Raw genomic sequence first — 12,580 nt, forward strand, 5'->3', positions numbered from 1 at the left:
TGGGTTGGAAGCGAACTTACAGATAATCTAGTTCCAAGCCCCCTGCCATGGGCAGGGACACCTTCCACTAGACCAGGTTGCTCAAAGCCCCATCCAACCTGGCCTTGAACACTGCCAGGGATGGGGCAGCCACCACCTCTCTGAGCAACCTGTTCCAGTGTCTCACCACCCTCACAGTAAAGACCTTTTTTCCTAATACCTAATCTAAATCTACCCTCTTTCAGTTTAAAACCGTTACCCTTTGTCCTACCACTACACAGCCTCGTAAAAAGTCCCTCTCTAGCTTTCTTGTAGGCCCCCTTTAGGGTACTGAAAGGCTTCTGCAAGGTCTCCCCAGAGCCTTCTCTTCTCCAGACTGAACAACCCCAACTCTCTCAGCCTGTCCACATAGGAGAGGTGCTCCAGCCCTCTGATCATCTTTGTGGCCCTCCCCTGGACCCGTGCCAACAGGTCTATATCCTTCTTGTGCTGGGGGCCCCAGAGCTGAATGCAGTACTGCAGGTGGGGTTTCATGAGAGCAGAGGGGCAGAATCACCTCCCTCGACCTGTTGGCCATGTTTCTTTTGAGGCAGCCCAGGATACAGTTGGCTTTCTGGGTTGAAAGTACACATTGCCAGGTCATGCTGATCTTCTCATCAACCTACACCCTTAAGTCCTTCTCTGCAGGGCTGCTCTCAATCCACTCATCGCCCAGCCTGTATTTGTGCTTGGGATTGCCCCGACCCACGTGTAGGACCTTGCACTTGGCCTTGTTGAAATTCATGAGGTTTGCAAGGCCCCACTTCTCAAGCCTGTCAAGGTCCCTCTGGATGGCATCCCTTCCCTCCAGCACATCGACACCAAGCTGTGTGGTGCAGTCATCAGTAAACTTGCTGAGGGGGCTCTCAGCCCCACTGTCCATGTCGCCAAAGATGTTAAACAGTGCCAGTCTCAATACTGACCTCTGAGATTCACTGTTCGTCACTGGTCTCCACTTGGACATCAAGCCACTGAGCACAACTCTTTGAATGCGACCATCCAGCCAGTTCCTTATCCACTAAGTGGTCCATCCATCAAACCCATTTCTCTCTAATTTAGAGACAAGGATGTTGTGCGGGACAGTGTCAAATGCTTTGCACAAGTCCAGGTAGATGATGTCAGTTGCTCTTCCCTTATCCGCCAAGGCTGTAACCCCCTCTTAGAAGCCCACCAGATTTGTCAGGCACAATTTGCCCTGAGTGAAGCCATGGTGGCTGTCACCAGTCACCTCCTTGTTTTCCATGCGTCCTACCATAGTTTCCAGGAGGATCTGCTCCATGATCTTGCCAGGCACAGAGGTGACACTGGCTGACCTGTAGTTCCCTAGGTCTTCCTTTTTTCCCTTGTTAAAAATAGGGGTTATGTTTTCCCTTTTCCAGTCACTTGGAACTTCCTCAGACAGCCACAACTTCTCAAACACGATAGAGAGTGGCTTAGCCACTTCATCCGCCAGTTCCCTCAGGATCCACAGGATTCATATCACCAGGTCCCATGGACTTGTGCACCTTCGTGTTCCTTAGATGGTCTCGAACCTGATCTTCTAAGGTTGGCGGTTCTTCATTCTCCCAGTCCCTGCCTTTGCCTTCTGTGACTTGGGCAGTGTGGCTGGAGCACTTGCCAGTGAAGACTGAGGCAAAAAAGTCACTGAGTACCTCAGCCTTCTCCATGTCCCTGGTAACCAGGTCTCCTGTTTCCTTCTGCAGAGGGCCCACATTTTCTCTAGTCTTCCTTTTATCACCAATGTATGTATAGAAGCTTTTCTTGTTGCCCTTGACATCCCTGGCCAGATCTAATTCCATCAGGGCTTTGGCTTTCCTAACCTGATCCCTGGCTGCTCGGACAATTTCTCTGTGCTCCTCCCAGGCTACCTGTCCTTGCTTCCACACCCTCTGTAGGCTTCCTTTCTGTGTTTGAGTTTGTCCAGCAGCTCCTTGCTCATCCATGCAGGCCTCCTGGCGTTCTTGCCTGACTTCCTCTTTGCTGGGATGCATCGCTCCTGAGCTTGGAGGAGGTGACCCTTGAATATTAAGCAGCTTTCTTGGGCTCCTCTTCCCTCCCGGGCTGTATCCCACGGTGCTCTACCAAGCAGATCCCTGAAGAGGCCAAAGTCTGCTCTCCTAAAGTCCAGGCTAGCGAGCTTGCTGTGCACCCTCCTCGCTGCCCTAAGGATCTTGAACTCCACCGTTTCATGGTCACTGCAGCCAAGGCTGCCCTTGAGCTTCCCATTCCCCACCAGCCCCTCCTTGTTGGTGAGAACAAGGTGCAGCACAGCACCTCTCCTCATCAGCATCTCTGTTATTTGAAGGAAGTTGTCATCAATGCATTCCAGGAACCTCCTGGATTGCTTATGCCCCACTGTGTTGTCCCTCAACAGATACCGAGGTGGTTGAAGTCTCCCATGAGGACCAGGGCTTGTGAGGCTGCTCCTGTCTGTCTATAGAGGCCCTCATCCGCTTGGTCTTCCTGGTTGGGTGGCCTGTAGCAGACCCCCACTCTAAAGTTACCTTTCCCTGCCCTCCCTTTAATCCTGACCCATAAGCTCTCAGTCCATTCCCCATCCATATATATAGTTCTTCCATATACTGTCTCTGTATTTGTATTTTAATACGTAAATGTAAATTGCATGAGACATGCAAGAACCCTAAAATGTTTTACCAGATTCATCCTTCATGTGGATGAAATTCATCCCTGATGGACTACCAGTGTCATTCAAATTAGCAGAGGGAATAATGATAATAAGCAACTTAACCGGTCACTGTGGAGTAAGATTGCTTAATGCTGAATAGTGAGAGTCAACTCACAGGATAAAGTATTTAAGACTAGTTTGGAAATGAGCTCTCTAAAACTCTGCAAGGCTGGAGCCATCTTTTTGTTACAGAATTTCAGTGATTTATAAAATCAGTCCCTGTTTTAAATTAGTAGTTACATTAGGAAGAAATTTTTCCTGTAAGGAGTATTTTAAATAGGAAAACATGTATGTGAGTTAATTATGGATAATTCATTCAGTCTGTATTCTAGTGGATTGCTTGATTTTATTTTTTTTTTTATTTACAACATTTCAGCTGTTCTATCATTTATCCTGAATTTACCCCAGATTTTTCTCCTGATCTGTGAAAGTGCATTTCCTTCCTTTTATTCTTCAATATCTGATTACGTTTTGGCTCTTAGCCTTATTACCTTACATTCCAATACACTACAAAATTCAGTTATCAGATGATAAGCCTAATTAATCCAAATAATTTCAAATTAATTTGCATTATTCCTCTTTATTTTCTGCATGTCTGACTGTATTTGTGCTGTTCAAAGTAAAATCACAAAAACTAGGCATCTTGTATTCTCCCTCTTTTATGCTTTATAATCTCTTTCTTGAAGATTGTTCTGCATTAGAACCCTGATACTCAAATGTGAGTATACACAGGAATCAAATTAACTCCTTGATTAAGGTGCTATAATGACTGACGCAAACTCAGCTGCCTTTATTATGTTTGAATTGAAAATAAAGAAATCACTTGAGGTGTGATTCTCTTTTTACACCATCTAAGGTGCTAATGTACACTCTTTAAAATAAAATTTAAAAGGACTATAGAATAGTAAAAACTTAGCTCTAACTGAATTTTTTAAACAGTTGGTATTCATTATTATTATTTTGCACCATTCACATAGTTTTGTGAACAAACATGGGGAAAGAAACACAAATGGAGAAACAAATCAAATAAGTAGAAAAAATTGAAAGGCCATAAAGCATGTCGTTAAAATCCTGCTATTACCATAAAACAGGGAAAAAAATCCCTTAAACTGTTCTTTGTTCTGTATTGCTTTTGTGTGCTCTCATGCTGCTTTTTGTCAATTGCTAATGAATACTCACTGATTGCTGAGTGGCTGAAATGAGTGCAGATTTTGTGAGCTTCTGCCACGGGATGTTAGGATAACGTAATTCTTAAGAAAACCATGCACCAACAGCCTATTGAAAGAGCTTGCAAAACATGGTGCACATAAGACTTGGCCATCCAAAAGAATTTCCGCAACATTGGTTCCTTTGCCAGTTATAACAAAACCCTGGAAAATGAGGCCATGTGAGCTGTCCAGTCGTTTCCTCTTCAAGCTGTGCTGGTATGTCGGCTTCCAGGGGATCTTGGGAAGGCAATGCAGCAAAGTGCATCTTGCTTTTGTCACTTGATCCAGTGGCTGGTGAGACAGATCCTCTCTAGAAAGGATAGTGTTCGTGCAATGCACAGATCAAAGTGGAGTGTGCGCCCTGTTACGCTTGGGTAGGGCTTGCTTGATGACCTCTGACAGGTGCTACACAACAACAGATTCAGTGTGTTGAAAAAAGATGAAAGAACTTGTAGTACAATACCTCAATAGTTGTAAGTTTTTGGGACCAAATGTTGTACCCCAGAGAAGCTCAACCAATGAGCACCTGTCGTCTTAGCTGCCAGAACAACTTTTCAAAAGTTTGGCTGAGCGCAGCAGTACTTCGTGTTCTACTCTAAAGGCTTAGTCATGGCAGGTACATACTGCTGATGCCCCACTGGAGTCAGTTGTTCAGAAGTGTGCCGTTAGACCAGCGGAAAAGCTGGCCGTAGACTTGCTTTATAGTGGTATTATTGTAGCTTGTTTAAACACATGCTTAAGCTGTGTTGTGAAAAAGATGCTTTCTAGAAATATCTGAAGACATAGGCCTTCAGAGGTATTTAGGATTCTGACTGCTGTGGAAGTCAATGGAGTTTGACACCTAAACGGTACTGAGCCCTCTAACTACTTCTGACAATCTGGTTCTAAAATACTTTTCATGCTGAAGTCTCCGAACACCCTCTTCTTGTTACTGCTGCTGAACCAGTATTAGAGAATATTATTTTTCTGCTGAAAGATGAAGAAAGCCTGCTTGCAAGTTCAGGGCAGGTTGGCTGGTTTTTCTTTTTGTGGTCGCAGTTCAATTATATTCATTATGACTTTATGAACAGAGAAATGTTTTTATTGGGTAATCAGTTTGGGGTAAGAGGGGCAGTTTTGAGAAGCATGTTCCTGGCACTTTAAATAGTATGTGGAGGAGAGCAGAGTTAAGGAATTCCCTCAAGCGACTTGGTATCTGTAAGTCAGGAAGTGTTTTCACTGGGTGGGGGTTGGGGAAGAGAAAGCTACAGGAAGTCATTCCCTTACAACTTCTTATCTGTAGCTTGATTTTCTACTGGAAAAATAATGCTGATGTTTCTTGGTAAGGAGTTTTGGAGTTCTTAATGAATAAACACGCTTACAACTACCACTGTTCTCTGCGTCTCCCTCAGTTTTACTTGTGGGCAAAAAGATCCCTCATATACCTATGGGGACAAGGCCAACCTGATCCAAGCCCTGCCCGACAGCCGGCACAAGGCCAGCCCTGGCCCACCTCACATTCCTTGCCATCAGATTATGCTTACGACAGAGAATTATCTTATTCTGCTAAGAGTACCACAGTGCATCTCATCATTAGCTGTTGGAGGGAAGCCAACCAAAACTACGCCATGCGTCATGTGTAGTTTGCCTTTTCTGTGATATATTAGAAGCTTTTTAAACCAGCTCACATCAGAGAGTTTAGCTGTGGAGGTCTTCCTGAAGCCTGTATACACTGGGGAAGAGGAGCTCTATCGTGCTGTGATGGTGATGGCTGTTTGTCAAAGGAAATACATGCAGAAAGGGGTGCCAAAGATCTACCTCATAAGTGGGGTGGGAAAGCAAAACCAATGCAGGAGAAATCTGTCGGGATGTTACTGTTATTAGACAGGCGGACAAATGAGTGGATAGATCCTGCTTGTTTCCTTACCAAAAAAAAAATAAAATAGTTCTCATCAGTGTTATCAGCTTAGCCTCAAAATTACTTTCCTCCCCATTATTGCTTATAAACAAACCTTTATCACAGATAGCTAGCCTGCTGAATTAAGACGCTGTATTAAACAGTATATTGCTTCTGTCAGGGCCGATCGGCTGTTTGTGCAGATAATAATGCCAACTGCAACAACAACAATCAGCTAGTGTAAATTAACTTAACTGTGTGAAATAATGCCTCCTATATCAGATTAGCTTGCTGAATGACTTTATCCTTAAATTAAAGCTTGCTGGGGCGTAATAGTAAATCATTTAAATGGTGCTGGGCTTTTCAGGTAATGTCTTCATATATTACTGTAATTTCAATTCGCCAAGGCATGCAGATGGCTGTAGTCTCTAGTTCCTTGTCTCCAAAGCCTCTCCCGTGCTGCCATTTTGTAATTACAGCGCAGGCATGCTGCCTGCTGCTGTTAGATTTCCCATGGTGCACCAGCAGCCAAGGCAATGTATTTTAAAATTATTATTCTTGTGTGGCCCTCATAACATAAATGTAAATCTTTTATGCTAACGCTGTCAGGGGTTTAGCACTAGGGCTCCAAGGTGCTCTGATGTAGAAATCACCAGCAATCCATCAACCAAATATCATTTGGGATCCAGCAAATGACTTGCATTTTGGGAGGACTGTAAGCAGAGCATTATTGTAAGGTTAGAGAGTGATTTTGTTACTAGGTGCTTGGAGGCCTTGAAGGTGTTCTTTATTTATTTATTCTGCCATTGTACATGGGTGTTTAAGTAAGAAATTCTGCCCCAGCTCAAATGCCCAGCGTATGACTTGATGAAAGCTTACTGTACTTAAAATGCTGAAGATAACATCGGAGCAAATAACAGCCTCCAAATTAAAAGCCTTAAAATATATCAACAAGACCAGACTAAGATAGATAGCTGTTATAAAAGCAATATAGAGAAAGAAATTCTCCTGGGTCTGTGCTGTGAGAAAGAATGGGATTATTTAGTCCTTCATACTCACGTGCAAAGGTTCAGTGATTGCTTGGTATTAAAAATTCAGGTTTTATTGCCTACTGTTTCATAATTTTTTTAATTTGCATTTTATAAAAGGGCAACAAAATCAAATGGTTTAAGAAAGCCTTGTGATCGCCGTTAACTCCGTGTGCAAGATACCCTTGCCACTGAATGCCATGTGTGTCGGAGTTCTTCCTCAGCCGAAGGTGGCATCGCCAAGTGCTGCTTCCCAACTGAGTGGTTCCAGAGCACAGTAATGGGACAAATGGCAATGAAGGTGCACCCATATATTTATGCAGCTGAGGGTAGAATGAATTTAATGTAAGACCTTGAAGGTAAATAGCTGGGGAGCAACATCGTGTCTATGCAGCTAAAGGGCTGCCTATGCTGGGTCAGTGTTAACTCAGGTGAACACTGCACTGCTCTGCATTTTTTATTTTTACTGACAGCTTGAGCTGCCTGTATGTCCACTGCTGGGTGATGTATCCTACCGATGCTTCTGTTTTCAAAGCAAGGGTGGTTGGGCACCCCTGTTTTCCATGTCCATTTGTGACAGGGCTCAGGAGAAGAACCTGCTCACAGAAAACCTGCAGGCCTTCAGGTGTCATGCAAACACAGACACTTTTGGAAGCAGAGGCTGGGCTGCCTACCTCTGAGGTTTTTGTACAGCATTGTGCATAAATCAGTCCAAGATTTTTCTGATACTGTTAGCCTTGGTTGGGTCTGTGTACAAGTAAAGATTTAAGAGCATCGCTTCTCTTGCAAGGAGCAATAAAATTCAGCTGTTTCCATTTCTTCCACCTGAGCACTTCTGAACCTATGCACTACGTTTTGCTTCTCCCATGGTAGTTGTAACCCCCTTGCAAATTGCAGGTCAAAGCACATTAGTCTCTTTACACAATGCACAGGTAGAGAAAACAATCCTAACATTTGTAAGCAATTGTGGCATGTTGTAGCTCTGCAATTCCCAGGAAAGAACAGGAAAGTGCTAGGTCAATTGCCTCTTGTCTTTTGGCTTCTTTCCAAAATTTGTGCCTCTCGTCTTTTGGCAACCATCCAAATCTGCTTGGACAACACAGAACAGAATATTTGAAGACTGGGCACACACGCTGCCACAAAGTGGCATTCCTCCAGTTTTATATGATGCTGTCTGTGCAGTCTGATCCTTATGACCGGATCATTCCTCTCCGAGATGGACAGTCAAGACAGCACACTCTTTAGAAGGTCCTGCTGAGCCCAATCTATTTCTCTTCCTGTGCCAGAACATATTACACTTGCAGCTGGATAAAACAATGGGCTGTGCTAACTAGCTGATGTATTTAAAGAGAGATGAACAATCAGGTCTTCTCAGCATTTATCTCTATCAAAAAATGACGGATGGGGATAGCATCCTTTTATTGCAGGCTACAAGGAGTAGCAGAAGTCTCTGTTACAGATGAGAACTCTCTTGAGTCTGGTGTTTTGAGGATGTGAAAAGTTAACTGTTAGCTGTAACAATGTAAACACACCAGAAACTTTTAAAACTGAAGAGCAGAGAGATATGGCACAAAGGAAAAATATCAGAAGTCTCGCCACTCTTGCTACAGTTGTCTTTGATACCATGATAGCCATTACTGGTTTTCATTCTGCTTCCTCCCTACCCGCTAGAGGCTCATGTCAATACTTGTTTAACATGAATATTGGGGGGTTTTCCCTGCAGAGCTCAATAGCTCTGCCTCTTCTCTTCTGGAGATGGGCAACGTAACAATACTATGTTGTTCTGATTCCGTTTCTTGGGATCTTTACTAAAAGCGTGCATATTGAAAGTGTTAAATACCAGTATTATCAAGGTATTTATGACATTGATATGTGGTCCCACTGTGCTTCTGTGCCCCAGGGGTGGACTAATGGTTTTCGCACAGCATCATAGCTCCAGTAATAGGAAGGGTGAGGTCTGAAGCGAGCTGAACTATTCCCTTCAACTCAGCCTGATGCCACTTCTTTTATCTGGCAAAAGGATAGAGCAGAAGAGAGCTGCTCTGCACTTGGGGTCTCTGGGTCATGAAGGATGGGGGTGACACAAGGTTCTGCAGTGGAAGGCTCTTCCATAGAGAAAGGAGAACAGCAAAACATCAGCAGTGCTGATCATCTTTGTCCTGCAGTGGAGCCGGCTGGAAGCAGCTGTGTCCTGCATGGGCAGCCCCAGCCATTTCGTCACAGAGGCCCCTTGCAGGCCCCAGTGCCAACTCCTGGACAGGGACACCCCATACACAACTTTCACAGCAGAACTGCATTGTTCATGATATAAATAGCTACTACTTCTCCAGATGAAAGAATAAAGAATCTGTATTTATAAAGCAATAGCCTGCATTGAATTAAAATAACAATATTGAACTGACCCTATACCAGTCTCTGTGTTATAAGTAATCTAGAGGCAAAATCTAACGAACTTGGCCTGAAATGCTGCACATGACACATCAAAAGTGGCATGCCAGTGTCATGTATGCCAGGAAGTGATGAGGCTAATTTACATGACGTTTCTTGCAACACTATTAGCCGAGCTGAACATCAGACAATGCCGAGCTGTACTCTTAAATATGCTGTTCCTATGTAGCCACTGATTGCTGTGTGATGGCTGGGAAGCAACTCTTTCCTGGTTATCTTTCTGCAGGAAATACTGGCAAGATTAAGATAAGTATCTTTTAGTATACATTGAAGGAGAACATACTTCAGCTTCCATTAGCTGCTCCTGAATAAACTGAAAAAGGGAAACTTGTATGTTTTAACTGAGAATAGAGTAATAAGTAATGCAGCAAAAGGATAATAAAAACTCCTGTTGTGTTAATAATGATAGATGGAAATACATACACAACAATACTAAGGGTTAAAAACACACACACTAAATATAATTATATAAACACGTGTGATGCCTGATTGTGTAACTGTTTTCTTCTTATTGCCATGATTCTGTCATTTTTTAACTGGGGATTGAAGCCAACAGTCTTCCTGGAGAAGACGATGGAAGACTGAGGATTGCTGCCTCAGAAAAGTATTCTGAACTTCTTGCTCCAGAGTCACTACTCAGGAGGGATCATTGAATATTAAGATCTGCTTTTCTTCTTTCATCAGCTCTAGCCAAGTACACTACATGTTCACTGTAATTTAACCATAGCTAATTAGAGCTGGGAAAATGGGAGTTTTGCCGTTGTTTTCAGTGGAGCCAGGATTTCTCCCAACCTCTTTTTCTGTAGAGATCTAATACTCCCTCAGTGGGCTGGAGATTTTGATAATGATAATGACATAGCTGTTTTATATCTCTGGGGGAGAAAGACTGCTAATTGTCAGCCATGACAAAAGTGTGATTACTCTTTAATTGTGTTCTTATAAACAGGCATTATATGTATTTCCTGTTAATTGCCTAAGCACAAGAACTTTGCTCTGAAATGTGTAAGTTTCTTGTGCTGGAAGGCCGTAATAAAGCAATTAATTTGGGATAAAATTTTTTGTCGCAGCACTAAGAACCACCTATGGCTCAATCTTCACAAGGGTTGTACCCATAATTTTGGTAAAAGCGACGCTAGTAGATATTCACCGTAATCAGGTGGGACCACAGGTGTTTTTCAGACCTTGATATTTTCAGAGTTCTGATGTTATAACAGTTTCTGCTATATAGTGTGAGTTTATTGACTGACCGACAGGGATCTGAGTTGGCTATAGGATTTCACCCTGATAGTACTTTTTAATATTACCAAAAGTCACTTAAACTTTTCAGTCTGGCTTGGGAGACAGAAGTAGAGTCAGCTTTAGATCTTTCCTAAATTGCTTTTTAGAAAGTTCCCATATAATGAAAATGTTACATTTGTAGGCCTATTTCACACAGTTAGGTTTTCCTATAAAATGCTGCATTTTACACCTCTCTTCCTATGCAAAGTGCAAACATCTGCTGCTAGAGTCCATGGCAGCTCCTCTTGTGTTATGTCTTGCCATTCCCAGCCTTGCCATCATCTGACCTTGGGTACTTGATTTTTCAGCAGTCACTATTCTCTCTAGGAAGTCAAAAGGCACACTGAAATACCCATGCAAAGTCTTGTAGCGCTCCCATTTCAAATTTACATTGTTGCAAACTGCACTAAAATCAGATAACAAAAGTTGTAATATATGTTTTTGTGAAATTAGGAAGGATTCGGTATATCTTTCCTTTTCAAATTAAATGTAGGAACTTTTAAACATCTTTTTCTTTATAATCTTTATCTACTGTATGTGTGATGGAAAACTGGTCTCCATTCTGTGTCTGTGAATTTTTAAAAAAATTATTACATATAAAAATATCAGTATGTCAAGTAAAATCTCCTTACTTTCAGCTACTTAAGCTGACAGAACAAGATACATCTGTGATAATATTTGATAAAGTAATCTGTAAGAAAAGTTAGTGTCCTTGAAGAATAATGGAAGGCTAAAAAAGTAATTTATTGAAAAGTTGTGTTAAATAGGAATTATGATAAAAGGAAAGTTGCAGTACTGAAAATTAGCCTTCTCTCCTTGAAATTTCAGGGATGTGGACTAAGGAAATGCTAATACTAATCTGTAATCGAATATCATAGTAGGCTTTGTTTTATACCCAAAAGATTATTTTGTTTGAATCTAAGCAGGGTGCATTGAAGACTGACTGCTGACTTTTCAGTGTGGACTGACTGATCCTGTCTCCTTTCCTGTTAATCAATATCGTACTGTCCTGATGCCAGTGAAGGTAATCCAGGATTTCAATGGGGTAAAGGGAAGAAGAGTCTGATGCTCCATATTCATGGGTAGTTTAGTTAATATTTTGCTCGTAATTTTCTAAAACACTTTTTTTCTTTTCTGTAGAAAATAGGTTGGGTTTGTGTGCACGTAGCTCTACCTTTTTGTGATGATTATTTACCGTCCTCCCTACTGCTCTAACCTGAACAGACCTGGGAAAAAAGCCGGGGAGGGGAGAACCCTGTTGAAGAGTGTGTGTGTGTGTGATTTATTTACATCACTGATTGCTAGGGAAATAGATGGAGCAGTTAATGGAAGAACACCTGCTATTGGGTATTCATGTGTCCTTAGTAAGCCTTCAGAATCCTAAAAAGATTTTATTATCATTAGCTAATTGAAACTGAGTCCAAAATAAGAAATAATGGCTATAATTTTTCCTAGCACTAAAGCTTGGATTCCCTCCCCAATCATTGTTTCTAATCGTAGCCTCATCTGCTGATTACATTTACCTTCTTTTTTAACAAGATCTACTGGAAACACTTTTGTATATAGTGTTAATGGAGAGCAGATCAATTGCAAGTTACTGGAGGCTGATTTTCCATAATGACAGAGATCATATCGGTTCCTTCTTTTTGTTAAAAATTAGACTAATTCTGGACTTTTAACACACACTCACACACACACGCACTCCTCCTCCTCCTCCCTCATAATTAGCATTTTGTACAGTTATGGGTCTGTAGAAGTCGATAGAATTTCTCCATTTACTCCAATGGGGCCAGAATTTCACCTTTATATTTTACACAGATTTACAAAATATAATAGAGGAGCAATGCTTTTCTGTCTTTTTTGTTTTAATCTGGGATGGGGACATCCTCCTGTAAATGCTTCTGCTGCATACATGAGTTCCTATTAAACTCAGCAGAGATTTTTGTGGATGGCAGGAGTCACTATTATTAATGACCAGTTTCGAACATCAATCAAAACTCTGGCATTTTGTAAGGTTGATGTGCAGCCCTTTTTCTTA

This window comes from Accipiter gentilis, chromosome 33, assembly GCF_929443795.1.
Source record: "Accipiter gentilis chromosome 33, bAccGen1.1, whole genome shotgun sequence".
Classification (NCBI taxonomy): Eukaryota; Metazoa; Chordata; class Aves; order Accipitriformes; family Accipitridae; genus Astur; species Astur gentilis.